At 34.0% G+C, this 14,884-nt stretch overlaps 1 pseudogene; it reads right to left on the reverse strand.

Moving 5' to 3' along the window:
* Positions 1-104: 104 nt before the first annotated feature.
* Positions 105-13,181, reverse strand: LOC121391457 (annotated as a pseudogene).
* Positions 13,182-14,884: the final 1,703 nt, after the last annotated feature.

Genomic DNA, 14,884 nt, shown 5'->3' on the forward strand with positions numbered 1-14,884 from the left:
CATTGGCTTTATCTTCTGTTGGTTCTCTAACTCTTGAAGACCTTCATATGCAGAGAAAAAACGAAAGGAAATTGTGTTGTGTTGATAACAGCGCGCCTCATCTGTCAACTTGTTGATGACCCATTGTGACGCTCCTTAGATATTCCAGCAATGATTAAGTTACGGAGGTTCTTAACATAGCCATAAATGGTAGTTTTATGATGATCAATAAGTTCCTCCCAAACAGCTGCTTGTTGCCTCTTAGTGATATCTGGGTCTCCCATGTTTCTGGCGTTGGTAACTTCATCCTTTTCCCAGCTTGATCTTGGTCCCATGTTCCAGGCAAGCCACTGGTTCTGAATGTCCTCAGGAGTTTCAGGATAACGCTTACCAACAAACTCATGATGTGAAGTACTGGTTCTGAGATATGAAGTCTTTTCTCTTTACGAATGAGTTGTTTCAGATTGAATTTAAGCCCTCTCTAGTTCTTCCCTCGCTCTCACTTTTCAGAGCTTTCAGTGGAACTTCGCGGTCTGATTCATCTGATGTTATTTTTTAACACTTTCTTGTGTCCCTCCAGAGTTCCCTTACCTTTTTGTCCACCAACTAATGCCCTTGTTTTGACTTTTGGTGTCTTCCTTTTGTTTTTTTTTGTCATCTTTTCTTTCTTCTTTTGTTGGCTTTTTTTTTTCTTTTTAGTATCTTTGTTGTAGTTTTGCTAATTGATAGGCATCAAGTCCGTGAATTTTTGGCCATCACTTTTTCTGAGAGCAGTCGGAAGTGAAACCAAAGTTGATTGACCTTGTTCATGAAATGATTGATAGATCTCCTGCAATCTCTATCTCCAGTCTGATGGAAGACGCCAGATGCCAGAAAAGTTATTTTTCTTAAATAAGGTCTACAAAGGGGATAGCTACTGCTTAGGCCAGGAGAAAGTGTTGCAGTAGTACGAATGTTGAGATCACAATCTTTGTGTAAAGGACCACTTTTAATAGAAATTCTGGGTCAAAGTGTGCAATAGATTTGCTCAACTTCCAAAGTGTTTCACAGTGGGATCTTTTCTGTTGAAAAAGTCTGGTGAACAAAGAAGTGAAGTAGCAACCGAAGAACAAGAGTATTTTCAACTTTGTATTTCAGGAACAGTCTGAACACTAACAGTAAGATCCAACTCCTCTGGCTCTATTGTAATGAATATTTGATTCACTGTCACTGTGTCTTAGACAGTAGAGGACCATTTTAAGATAGTCATACTCGGGCCAATCTCTTCAGTGGATGTAGAGGAGAACTACTTTTGTATTGAAGATTTTGTAGCTGTACGTTTGTTTGGGAACTTGTTTTATTGATGGTGTTGTATGAGAACTTTTATCATTGAGGTTTTGTAAGGTTTTACTTCCTGGAGTTTAGCTGTCGTTATTGTGACTTTGGTGTTTTGGTAACTTTAATGGTTTTTCTTGATTGTCGTAGAAACGAGTGACTTTGATGACGTAGTGTAAAGCTGGTATAATTGTCGATGGTTTAGAGACACACCCAAAGATTTTGGCTGGCAGATGTCAAACTACTAGAGAGTAACTTATTGCTGCTAGGGGGACTGGATGCTAAGTTGTAGTAGATGACGTGGGTGCTCTCTCTTTCTTTTTTCCTTCTCTTTAAATTACATTGTAATTGTGTTTTAGGTCTTTCTTCTTTTTTCAAAGTGGTCTTAAAATGTCGAAGACAGTAGTGGTTTAGATTGTATTAGAGTTGACTTATCCAGAGACCTTGAGTGAGTAGTGGAAAACATGCTCCTTAGGTAAGTAGGTTGTACTCTTAAGAGCAGAACCTGAACCAAGCCCTTTTTTCTCTCATGGTAAGTGATGGACTGTCAACACTAGTTACCACTCAAGTTTATAGACTTTTCTTGTTGTCATTAGTGATTGCGTTCCTAACTGCTTGAGGTGAGTGCATTTCCACTTTTTGTTGACAAAGAAAAAGGTGGTCCTTTAGTCATCATACTGTTGTTGTACAGTAGATGTTTCATTCTTACTGCTTAGTGTCTTTTGAGGTTGCTTTAATGGTTGCCCTGATGTCAGTGATGACAACTTATGCCCACAACACCATGTTTACTATTGTCGTAGAACTGAGTTGTTGTTTTTGTCTTAGCAACGGGTTAGAGAGTACAATAGGTTTCCTATTTTGTGCTGTGAGAGTAGCCATAACACTTCACTTAATATATCTAAAGAAAAAAAAATATTAATATATATAACAAAAAAAATCTTATCAGCTGTAGAATAAATCTTTGCATAAAACTGGGTGTTCCAGGGTGGAACACCTAACCACTAGATAATCAGTATATTAAGATTAAAACCTATCCAATATAAACTAAACTAGCCATTGTTATACCTTATTACGAGTTAGTGAAGTCGTTCACTGCTTCCTCCCACAACTGATAGCCCCTTGCCTCCCTAAGGAATGTAACCTTTTGATGAAGTTAAGATGAATAGGCAATATTTTTATAGTGACGGAAGCCCACCCAAACAATAGCAATATAATTACTAATATTGATTATTATTATAATAGTAATGAATAATAATAATGAATAATAATACTAATAATAATAATAAATAATATAATAATAATAATAATAGTAGTGAGTAGTAATGAGTTGTCTTTTCTTACCCACACACTGAACAGTACTCATTTGCAGGATTTTCTGTCCTCCTTATCATTAGCACAGTCAATATAATAGTACACAAAATATATTACCGCAATCAAGTATGTCACAGCTGCAACTAACAATCAAACTGAATATCACTCCAAACAGTAATTCTGAAGTCTTAGAAATGGTATGTACCTCTCTTTGTAAGATAACAACTTTCAATTTATTAACATAAAATAACCTTTACATTGAAGTGTTGTCATTTAAATACAATATATTGTGTATGATAAGTTCTCAACTTGATTTTTTCAGAATTATATATTTTTAGTTTTGTTTTTGTGCTCACTGGGATGCACATAACTCCATCATACTGCAGGACAGCTACTAAATCATTTTGATAGTCTGTTAATAACCAACAGCATCTTCAGAAATCATATAAGAGGTTAATACATAACACACTTGGACAATATCTCTGTGTATCTTTATAGTATATTGTTTTGGAACATTTTCATTGGCAACCATTGAGTTTTTGAACTTTGAAAGTCAAAGTATTTTGAGTCAAGTATCAGGAAATGAGTCCATAATCATTGTGAAATGTTACGTTGCAACAAACTCATTTATGAGGTAAGTATTATTATTCCTTATAAAAATACAAGCCAATAATAAGTAGAGATATTCCGCCATTTCGTTTAGTTACTGACCTGTCCTATCCTGTTTAATTTGTTATTTAATTCTATTCTTTTAGACATAAGAAACAGTTGATAAAGATATGAAAACTAAATCTTCTTACTGATGACACCAGAATTAAAGGTAACAAAAAGATATTTCTTACAGATCCTATACTTGTTGTATAATGTCATATAATGAGATAAATTACACAACTACTTCTTACTATTTATAGAATATTTAAAACCTTGTTTTAATATCATTACAAAATTACTATCATTACATCCTTCCTGTTCTGGACTGTCTATATCGACTCAAGAGGGTCAAAACGCCATGGTAACCAAAAAGGTATTCACTTAGCACAATGGTACACTTGATAAGTGTCACTTGTAGCAAAAACTTTCTGGATATCTGGACTCCATTTTTGAAAGATGATGTCATGCTCGGGAGTTATCAAAGTTAGTATTACTGTTGTCATAGAGATGGTTGTTTCTAATATTGGTTAGAGGAGGTGTTAGAGATTGTCATCTTTTCATGAGATTTTTTAAAGTGTTGTTGCAAAAAAACTTCAAAACATAAAAAAGTTTGACTAATATAATCAATATAATTAATTATTATGTAGTGTTTAGTTTATAATTTAGATCTTGTCCAGAACTGTTAGAACGTTAGTTACCTTTTAGAAGAATCTTTCAAAAGATATAGAAGTATTTTATGAGCACATTACTCCAAAGATTGTCCTAATGATGGTTCTTTACCATAGCTTACTGATAAGGAAAGAGAGTTGACCTTAGGCGTTCGAGAAATTTACAGAGTTTATGAAGTAAGTTATGAAAATATGTTTTGTATAATATATTGTATTAATATTAATATTTATTATTTATTGATAAATATTTATTGCTGTTAAATTTATAGATCTCATGTCAAATCTCCACTTGTTTCCACTTAATGAGTAATATAAAGAAGTAATATGTTATAACAGAGTGGAGGTCTCTATGGCGCTAACTATTAATTAATTGTAATATTATTTGACATTACGTTAAAGATTATGTGGTTGTTGTTTTTGCATCAATAATTAATATAAAGAGAAGAGACAATGGCAGCAAAATGAGTAGCTAACTTAATGTACAACATGTATGAAAGCAGCTGTCATATTATATTATCAGCTGTTTCTATGGTCCATACCATTCTGTGGCACAATAACCCTGGGCCGACAACAGGTTCAGCAACGATGATGCCACGACTATTTTAAGAGAAAAAAAAAAGATATTAAAAGTTGTAGCTAGAAAAGTTACTACTTTGTATTTTGTAGAATTTCATTTTGTAATTGTAATATGATACACTTTTGAATACTTTTGTCTATCCTTCTCACCTTATGAGACGGACATCTTTGGTTTCTAATGCGGACACTAGCATATTAATATCAGTCACTGTTTTGGGACTCTCCACAACCGTTCGGCAACTGCACAAGCTCTTGGCCTGATGTTTGAGGAGAAAGAATCATGAGTATATATTTTAAAATAAAGATAATGTATTCTCTACCAACCACATTCGAGATATAAAATTAGCAGAGTCCACAAATTCACCCCAGAGACAATTATGACCGCCAATTACATTACTGAGCATTTTTGTTCATCAGTACCTATAGTGAGATATGATTGAGGATCTACTTGTACAAAACCTTTTTTATAGTGTGTTTTGTAAGATTAGCATATTATGTTAACCATTTAGTTGTATGTAGTATGTTGAGTGTGAGTAACTTACCATTGAAATCTGTGGGTCACATTTGTAGTACTAGAAGACAGCAATATTATAATTAAATATTCTCTCTCTCTCTCTCTCTTCTCTCTCTCTCTCTCCTCTCTCTCCCTCTCTCTCTTTCTCTTTCTCTCTCTTGCCCCTCTCTCTCCTTACATTTCCAATCTTCTCCATAAGATATATAGTTAAGATACCAACATGAGGACAGTATGAACTTGTAACCTGCTTTTGGTTACAGCATCCATCTCTTTTGCCAGCCACCCTTTCCAAACATCATAACTGTGTCCATTTTGATCTATTTAAATAATCTCCCATTATAATCATATCATAGAGCATTGTGTGTAGAGTCCTTACCTTCAACCCATTATCAAATATCTCTTGCCAGACAACATAGCTCTTACCTAAATTATTCACTAAATTTATAAGACTAAGAGAGAGACAGAGAGGAGAGACAGAGAGAGAGAGACAGAGAGAGAGAGAGAAGACAGACAGAAGAGACAGAGAGAGAGACAGAGAGAGTGAGAGAGGACAAACTAAGAAGACAATATCTTATAGTTTTACGTGTTCTCGTAGTATTCTTCTACTTGTTATAATTAGTATAATTATTTTGTTTCATCCACGCCTGTATATCAGATTACTCTGCCTGTTAGTATTAAAACAATACAATGAAGACTCATTGTTGTACTTACCAACAATTAAAAGAGACCTCATCACCTCCCAAATGAATATAATTATCAGAAAACACTTCACTTTTTCTTTGTAGAAAACATTCAAAAAATCCCATGTTGTTTTTTGTATAGGATCAATAGGTCCATATGATCTAAGAGGGTGAGAAAAAAATGTGCAATAGTGTTGTTATCATAACATCACACCATATCTCATATCTTTGACCTCAATCTATATGACCTTTGACCTCAATCTATATGACCTCTGTGTTTCTCATATCTCTATATATGACCTTTGACCTCAATCTATATGACCTCTGTGTTTTCTCTTACCCATCAGGTTTGTTATTGGAATAACATGGTGTCAGTAGACCTGGTTGAGACCTTTACCCCACGACTGACTGTGACCCTATTATAATGGAAATAAATAATAAAATTAAACAAGCATGATTTATGTACAAGAACCCTTACTAAAAATACTTGATGAAAATGTATCAGTAACTTACTGGAGTATCAAACTCTGGAATAACTCTGATACCACGTTCGTAAGCATATCTAATAACTTGCTGAATATCACTTTGAAGATAAATATGATTACGAATCATAAGCACCCTAATATAATATACTAGTTATTAAGTTAATTAATTTATTTGGTTACATTAATTGTAAGATTAGGAAAATTGATACTATCATAGGGGAAGGATTGGTCATCTGTAATATGCCAATTGAGGACATTGAATTTGTTGTAAGACATAGCATCAAGATGAGATAAAATGGTTTTTAACACTGAGGAAGTGACGGGAGGTATCTATCATGCTGCCACGAAAAGCAAATCGTGGTTTATCAGTGATACTTTTCACACCATTAATAGCCAGCTATATTGATTTTAAAAAAAAGGAATCAAAATAAAAAATTTGAAATTATATTTGTGACAACTTACCCCATCATCAGGTAAATGATAGACTAATTGGCTAAAAGTTTCCAATCCTAGAAAAAAAAATATAAAACTTTTTTATGTTTATTAAATTGTAAGTTGAAACTAAATGGAGAGTTTTGTCTTTGGGAATAACTTTTAAGATGAAAAAAAGAGTTGTTTACCTCTTATTGCACCAAACACAGTTGCAGCTGTTATGGTAGCTGTACTACCAACTATCAAAGAGTCTAAAAAGAAAAAAAATTGATTACAAATAATTGAGATATGAAGAACATACAAGAGTCATCCGTTGTGAGATTTAAAGACTCAGCATTGCTGTTCACTTGTATTGTCAAGGTTGTAAGAATTCCGCCAGGACTGACTGTATTACCTGATGGATAAATGGTACAGGAGTCTCAAAGATTATAGGATAGTAACGATCGATAGCATTCTTCAAATGAGACTTTCAGAACCTGCACCAGTTCCTTTCATAACAAAGCTAGCACTGTTTAAGGAGTACACAGTTGTGTCAAAAGAAATGCTCTCTGGTTGAGGCCAAAGAAGATCATATGTTGTACTGCTATCCTCCTATCACAAGAGGACACTCCTGCTAGAGAGCAGAGAAGAACAGCATATACTGTTAAGAGAGTAGCCATATTGATTGGTGACCACTAGTGAAGACCTATAGATATAGAGAGTCAGCAAAAGAGAATAAAGTCTTAATTCCTTCTATTTTGAAAACCTACTCTAGTATAATCAATTAAGGGGAACTTGAATCTCTAGTGATGTAAAAAAATATACTACGTAATATGTTTTGTCACAGTCAAGTAGCTAGTTTAAGTAGGCGTTGAGTTGAGGGTGTGGCTTACCCTGCATGCAAATCTGCAAGATGGCTGCAAGTGGGCTAACCTTTCTTTTCTGTCTTTTCTGCTTCTCTCTCTGTGAAGCAGAACAGAAGAATATCACTCAATGGTGACAACTGGATGTTATCTGATGCAGCTGGAAAAGTCAAATATATCCATGCTACAGTACTGGCATTGTTCATCTGGACCTACTGTAAGAGTAAACAGAGCTTAAAAACACTATATATTACGTATGTGGTGTATTTATTATCTACAGAGCTCAGAAGATCATTGATGATCCTTATTGTAAGTTTGTTCTTCATTTATTAATAATAGAAACTAAACTTACAATTTTTGTAACTTGGTTCCATTTCAATAGTTGGTTATAATGATGACAACCTTCATTGGGTAGCTTACAGTGACTGGATTTATAATACCACTTTTGATTTGTCTGATCTGGACATGGAAACTCTCAAGTGTTTTCTGAAGTGTGACGGACTAGATACTATAGCAACATTGTCGTGAGTATTGCTATTATAAATCTGTTTGTGCTTGTTTATGAAGTTTGAATTTTGTAGTGTAATGGACAGCAAGTTGGAACAGCTGATAACTATTTTCGGAGATGGCTTTTCATATTACTGTATGTCCTATAAATAGAAATCACTGATATGCTATTGTTTTTAGGACGTTATTAAAGGAAACAGCAATACATTGGATGTTTTGCATTGAAGTAAAAAGTGCTCATTTTAAATTGTGTTTCTAACATATTATATTATTAGGCAGCTGCTAATTATTCTACTAAAATGAAAGGACGCCTATCCATATGAAGTCTATGTTGGTGTAAGTAAAACTTGTTTGTTTTTATATCAAATATTATATTATATTATTATTATTATTATTATGTATTAGTATTATTATTTTATTAATTATTATTCATTTGATGCTAAGTACATTGAATAAGAAAGCAGATATATTATTATTATATTATTATTATTATTATTATTATTATTATTATTTTAGGTAAATTATATTCCTGATGCTTTTAGGAATTTTTATTAGGAAAAACTCAATCTGGTAATTATTTTTCACTGATGCTGCTTCACATTTGTACACCACACACACACACACTCTCTCTCTCTCTCAGATTTGGTTGGGACTGGGACCAGCCTTGTACCTGCTGGTATATGGCAGAACATTAGGTAAGTGCATCTCTTTTTCTCTCTCTTAAATGACACTTTCATCATATTATAGTATCATAGTTACATAAATCTGGTCTACATATCGGACATTGTTCCTGAAGCCATATTATAACGCGAACCATCTAGCTCCTATTTAGTTGCGTTCTTGTTTGTTCATACCACTTGATGAAGGTACAATATTGAAACAACTTGTCTTTTATAGAACTTATTCCACTTTAGCTGAGTACAAAATATCTGTTGATATTTCACTACCAACCACTCCTTTTGATACTGAAAATATCGGAGTAAGTATTTCTCAAAGTATCTAAACAAAGAACCTCTAACCTGTTACTATATCCTGTTTAAAACCTGTTTTTTTTGTTCATTTACTATTCAGTTGAATTCTCTGGTCCAATGACAAAACAACTGTGAACGTTCTATTCAAAACCAGTAAGAGCCAGTGACATGGATGACCATCTATGGAGACCACGTACCTCAAGGATCAAGGATATTAAACTACATAGTGCTACAGTAACTGTGGACAGTGTTTAATGTCAGTACTTAATGTAATAAAATGATGAGTTATATTGTTTTTCTTGCTCAGAACAATCAGCAACTTGCAGTGATTACTAGAACCAGAAAAGTAGGGTTTAGAAAATATGAGTTGGTTCAGGAACCACCACCAAATCAAGAAAAAAAAGGACTTCTCCTTTTATTTTCAGCAATCTGACTCAAGTATTTTAAAATTATTGTAATTTAATTTTTGTGTCTTTTATTTAGAGGATCTTACCCCAGTTTACATCAAAGGATCCAATTTTATTCCTATGGATGCATTTGTTAGTAGGGGACACCTGAAGTTGCTAGGAGACTACTGACATCAGCGGTAGAGGGAAAATCAGAACATGATTCGTGTTTGGTAGAGTACATTTAGAAGGTTCAAAGGTCATATATATAGGGGTGGTGGTCTGTATCAACCTGACTGGTTTTTATGACTTGTGTGATGAGTTAGGGATAATGGGTATGGCAAGAATTTATGTTTTCTGTTTCTCTTTATCCGCGAGATGAGGTAAGTCTCTTTTACAACCCTCTCCATAATCTTGACTCTCCTTACTATTACAAGGATTTTTTGAATAATATTCGAGAGAAGTAACTGATGTGTGTTCGTAGACTTGATTATCATCCCAGTATTGTCTTATGGAGTGGTAACAATGAGAATCAGGTTACGTTGAGATATGGAAATTATTGATGATATGTTTTGTTTAATTAAGGACTATGCCATTAAGAATGCATCCACTTCGTATTGACTACAGTGTCCTCTATGATCAAGCTGGTAGAGCTACTCTCTGGAATGAGGTAAATTTCTATATAACATATCATCTAGTGGAATGCATTCATAGTGTGATGGTTAATGACATATTTTTTTCAAACTATGGGTTAAAATAAACTTACTTGCATATTGTTAAGATGTGTTTTAATTATATAATTATTTAGAATGTGGAAGTTTTTATCTGACCAACCGGGTATTTTTATAGGATCTCACACGTCCATATTGGGCCATCTAGTCCATCTAATGGGGTATTAGTTGATGATCCTACTAGAGGTTTATATATACAACGATGGGAGAACTCTCAAGATACTACGTATGGTGATATACATAGGTAATGATCAGAGCATTTATAGCATCATTCACTATAACATTATAATGCAGGTGTTATAAAAGTTGCTTAAAATTTTAAAAATATGTTAGAAATATTAACAATTATGATATTGTACATGCCAAAAAAAGGAAATATTTATTTATTTTCTTTTAATTAGATACGTTATTATTTGATCTCTGTAACAATGTTTATGACCTTTTCCTCGACCACGTTTTGCCAGTGAATTGGTTTTCAAAGTTATCCATCCTTCTATTCTCTGTCAAAGATTGCTTCACCATCAGTTAGAACTACTAACTACAATAATATTTGTAATATTTCATTAGGACTTGTACATGATTCTCCGTTTTTAAAGGAACATCGTAATCATCATCCAGATGGCGATAACAAATGGAAGATATGATGGCCAAGTTCTTTCATCTTCCAAATAAGTACGAATTTAAGAGAGATTGAGTGAAGGTACTTATATTTTTTATTTAGTACTGATAAAACAGAACGTTTCAAAGATTTTTATCTATCTCACCAAATTGTACAGACTATCTGTATTGGATCTGAAGCTGAACATTATAGAAGAATCTCGCAGGGAACCAGGTGCTTATACTCGTGGAACTCTGGGGTGTTACTGGCAGCTGGTAACATTTTTAAGAAATGATATAGTACTGATTTCTCTTTGACTGATATATGGCAAGCACAGACGTGGTCATCAATTGAGTATCAATGGACGTTGGAAACTACTCCATTATACTATGAAGAGAGTATGTTGTTTTTAACAAATATAGAAATGCTAGTTTTCTTTATTTTAGATTTATTAGTCTGAAGTGGTAGTATCGCTATATGAACTCAATGAAATGTTACTATATTTAGTTGCTGGGTATCAACCAGAATCTTACAATAAAATATTCACTGCATATTCGTAAGTATTACATTGGGACTGTAAGGTTAATATCACTTTACTTCTCCTTTTTTAACACTCTGTTTCTATATAGAATCGACAGGTCCATCAGGTGGAAGTTAATGTCTTACAGATGAAGGATTACTGGAACTCTCATTGCTTGCTATTACAAGATATCAGATCTACGAAGGGAACTGCTGTTGAATGTGTTTTTTATATATTTGGAATCATGGAAGGTCATGTTTTACAATAGCATTATATATATTTTGATATTAGTTAATTGTAGAGGTATGAGTGATTGTATACTCTCGTCTACCTATTTTTTCCCCGCAAAATTCACGCATGTTAATCTTTTACCAGCGAAAAATAACTGCCTCAAGGTAACTTCTACAAAGTAGTTCATCAGTTGTAGTAAGAGAGGTTAACAATATCATTCTCATATATCCATAATTTTTAAACAGTTTTACATCACAACGAGTGCATTGCTACCTCTGTATCTTTTGGATAGTGGAGCTATTGAAGGATACTTCAGGTATTTTAGTTACTATACATTACAATTATATAACTATAAATATAATTATATAACTATAATAAATAAATTATAATATTATTATTTATTATTATTATATTATAGTAATAATATATATATTATACTACTCTTAAATGATATTATTTAGTGAGAATGGCTTCCTATGTTCCCTAATGTCCCAAATATTTACATGACGTTTACCTCTTGGGAGAGTTCTCAGTACAAGAATTTTCTCAGAACTTCAATGTCAGTATGTAGTAATGAGAAGGAGACTGGATTTTGGATGTTACGGATACTTTCTATGTGTGTGGGTATGTACATTTTTGAACTCTGTATTATATAGATCTCTTGCTGACCACCCTTACATGAATTAGTAAGGCAACTAAAACTATACAGCTCTGATATACTTAACATTTTCTATAGGCAAACAGCTGAAAATATTTTTGTTTTGTCACTTAATTAAGCTTTGTTTTATTCAACTCAAAAATGGGAGATCTTCCTGTCCTTATTGTCCAAAGGGGTGGTTTCCACCTTACGATGCTCAGATATCATCCTCTATTAAAGCATAGGGGACAGGTGATTACACCTACATTACTAAAATTATGATACCACCTATATCAGTGTCAGGTGAGGGGGATGTTTAAGCTACTTGCGGATATGGTTTGGTCTCTTAAACTAAACAGCTGCAAAATGAAGCATTCCTTTACGCTAGCGAGACCAAATCAGACATAGTTATTAATTTCAAAATGGTGTTTCTTTGTAGCCTTCCTTGACACTTTGTAAATGTTATTTACTCCTAAACTTCCAACTAAACATTTTATTTCATTTTTTTTAAAAAGGGGTACAGTTATATTCCCATATGATCATACTGACTACTTAATTATAATTTCAAAAAAAATTGGTATTGGCACTGCCCCCATGTGATCCTACTGACTCACCCTGCAGGGGCCTCCTCTTAGTATCCCGGATTCCCTGCTATTGCTAACCATCAAACATTTTCAGGTATGTAATAATGAGAATGAGACTTTTGGAGAGCTATCGAGCCATACAAAATTCTTTATTTCATCTTTATAATATTACGTACTGACATTTATATATAAAAGCCGTTGCACTATTAGAGATAGCGCAGCAGCTGAATTAAACTTTTATCTTTAATAATTTTATATATTAATCAATACCCTGTTAAAAGGTGATTTGATAAACTACTAATTATCATATAAAAGTTATGAACTTTTTCATTATAAGTTAATGTTGGTTTGTTTCATAGGATTATCAGGTGATTTCATCCACTCTTTACGAACTAGCTGTTTTCACTTGGGACAGGCGTAAGTTTGGATTTTCCAACTTTCATCGAGGAGTTCCTGTTCTTCAAATGCTGCATAAGCTGCCTTCATTCTTCGTGCTGGATGGTTCTCAACTGTGTCTCTCTCACACACCCAAACAGCAATGGCTTCGTCAACAGGTCTCAGCATCATAGGTGTCCTCTAGGGTTCTCTGTCTTAAAAGGAGATTAGGGTTCTCTACAGAGGTTGGGTTCTTCAACGACTCCTTTTGGAAGGGTGTGGCTCCACTTTCAGTCTCTTTGTCTCTCAATTTGTGCACGAGTGACTTTAGTTGTTACTCCACCCCCTGTTGATTTTCCTTTTAACGAGGATTCTCGACTTTCTACAAAGTTTCTTTGCTTCTGCTTTTCTGTCCATTGTTCTTGTCGGCTTTTGTCTCTATCAACCTGAAATAGATTAAGTGATTAGCACATGAATCACTCGTCACTCTCACTCTCCTGTCTTGTTTTCTCATTGCATGTTTGTCATCATCTCTCCCGTATTCATCCTTCCTCTTCTCCTTTTTGTTTCTTCTTCTTCTCTCTTTAGCAGCTGCCTTCATTTTCTCTAGCAATTACAGCTTTAGAATTGGGCTCCTTAACCTTTTTTGGTGGCATAGTTTAAATAAAGCACACCCAATAGGTGTGGGCTACAGCTACTACCCTTGCACATATAGTTACTGACAAGGACGTTCGTTAAAGAGTAAACGACTTGAAGATGTTTATTTCGAATGTCACATCTGTTGTCTATCAAGTATTTTTTCTGCGCAGATTTATGACTGTAACTTGTGTTGTAAGTCATTGATAGCCACACCAGCTACTCCTTAAGTTCAATTACATTAGGTTACTTTTATATGTACTGCAATATCTGGATTGCTTTTGATTCTTGGCACCAGAGAACCCATCTAGATTTAGGGGTGGAGCTGTATATCTCTTGTTCGGGTACTATCCTTCTTTTTGTTCTATAGTAACTGTGTTCTGGGTATAATTTGGTGGGTGTTTGAGTGTTAATAGTGGATAGCAAAGGAAGAATGGTTAATGGTAAGACTGTATGTTATATGTTTTTATCTCTCTCTCTCTCTCTCTCACTCTAGTATGCCTTTGGTGCTCTTATACTGGGGTTTTTAACAGTAGCTGTGCTAGCATTCTCTTTCTCTTTTACATATTCTTGTGTAGTAAGTCTCTCCTTCTCACATACAAAACACATAATCATATTAACTGAATAGTGGCAAGGTGGCCTGCCTTGTTTGTAATTAACACTGTTCCGTAACGACAACACACAACACGAACTAGATTATTAAGTAAAGCTCACAACCATTAATATTTAATAATTTTAATCATTTAGTTCTCTTACTTTTGTTCTTAGATCTGGCATGATTTAAATTTAAAACTCTTGGGTCACATGTTAAAGATGCCTCTCCTCCCATTCTAACGATGCTTAATTTAACGAGTCAGTAACGTGTAAGTCATAAAAGCATCATTAGCAAGAGAGAAAGAATTTAGTTCCAATTTGGTGGTGGTTGTAAGTACGATTAAAACATGTATGTGGTGGTTCTCCTAGTATCACTGTTGTGGTGTTAATAATGCATCATCATTTGAGTATCATAGCAGTACAAAATGGTAAGAATAGAATAAATTACTGATTTTCCTGTCTCTTGCTATCCTAGTGGTGATGATGAGGATATTGTGCATCAAGAGGTATTATTGTGATAGAGATGGATGGCGTAGGACACAATGGATGGATAGATAGATTCAAAGGAGGATTGGACTGATAGACAGACATGTTCCCTGTAGGGTTGGATGGATAGATAGGATAAAGGCGAGGGATGGGACTTGATAACAGACTGTTTCATG

The sequence above is a fragment of the Gigantopelta aegis genome, unplaced genomic scaffold (assembly GCF_016097555.1).
Source record: "Gigantopelta aegis isolate Gae_Host unplaced genomic scaffold, Gae_host_genome ctg2489_pilon_pilon, whole genome shotgun sequence".
Taxonomy (NCBI): Eukaryota; Metazoa; Mollusca; class Gastropoda; order Neomphalida; family Peltospiridae; genus Gigantopelta; species Gigantopelta aegis.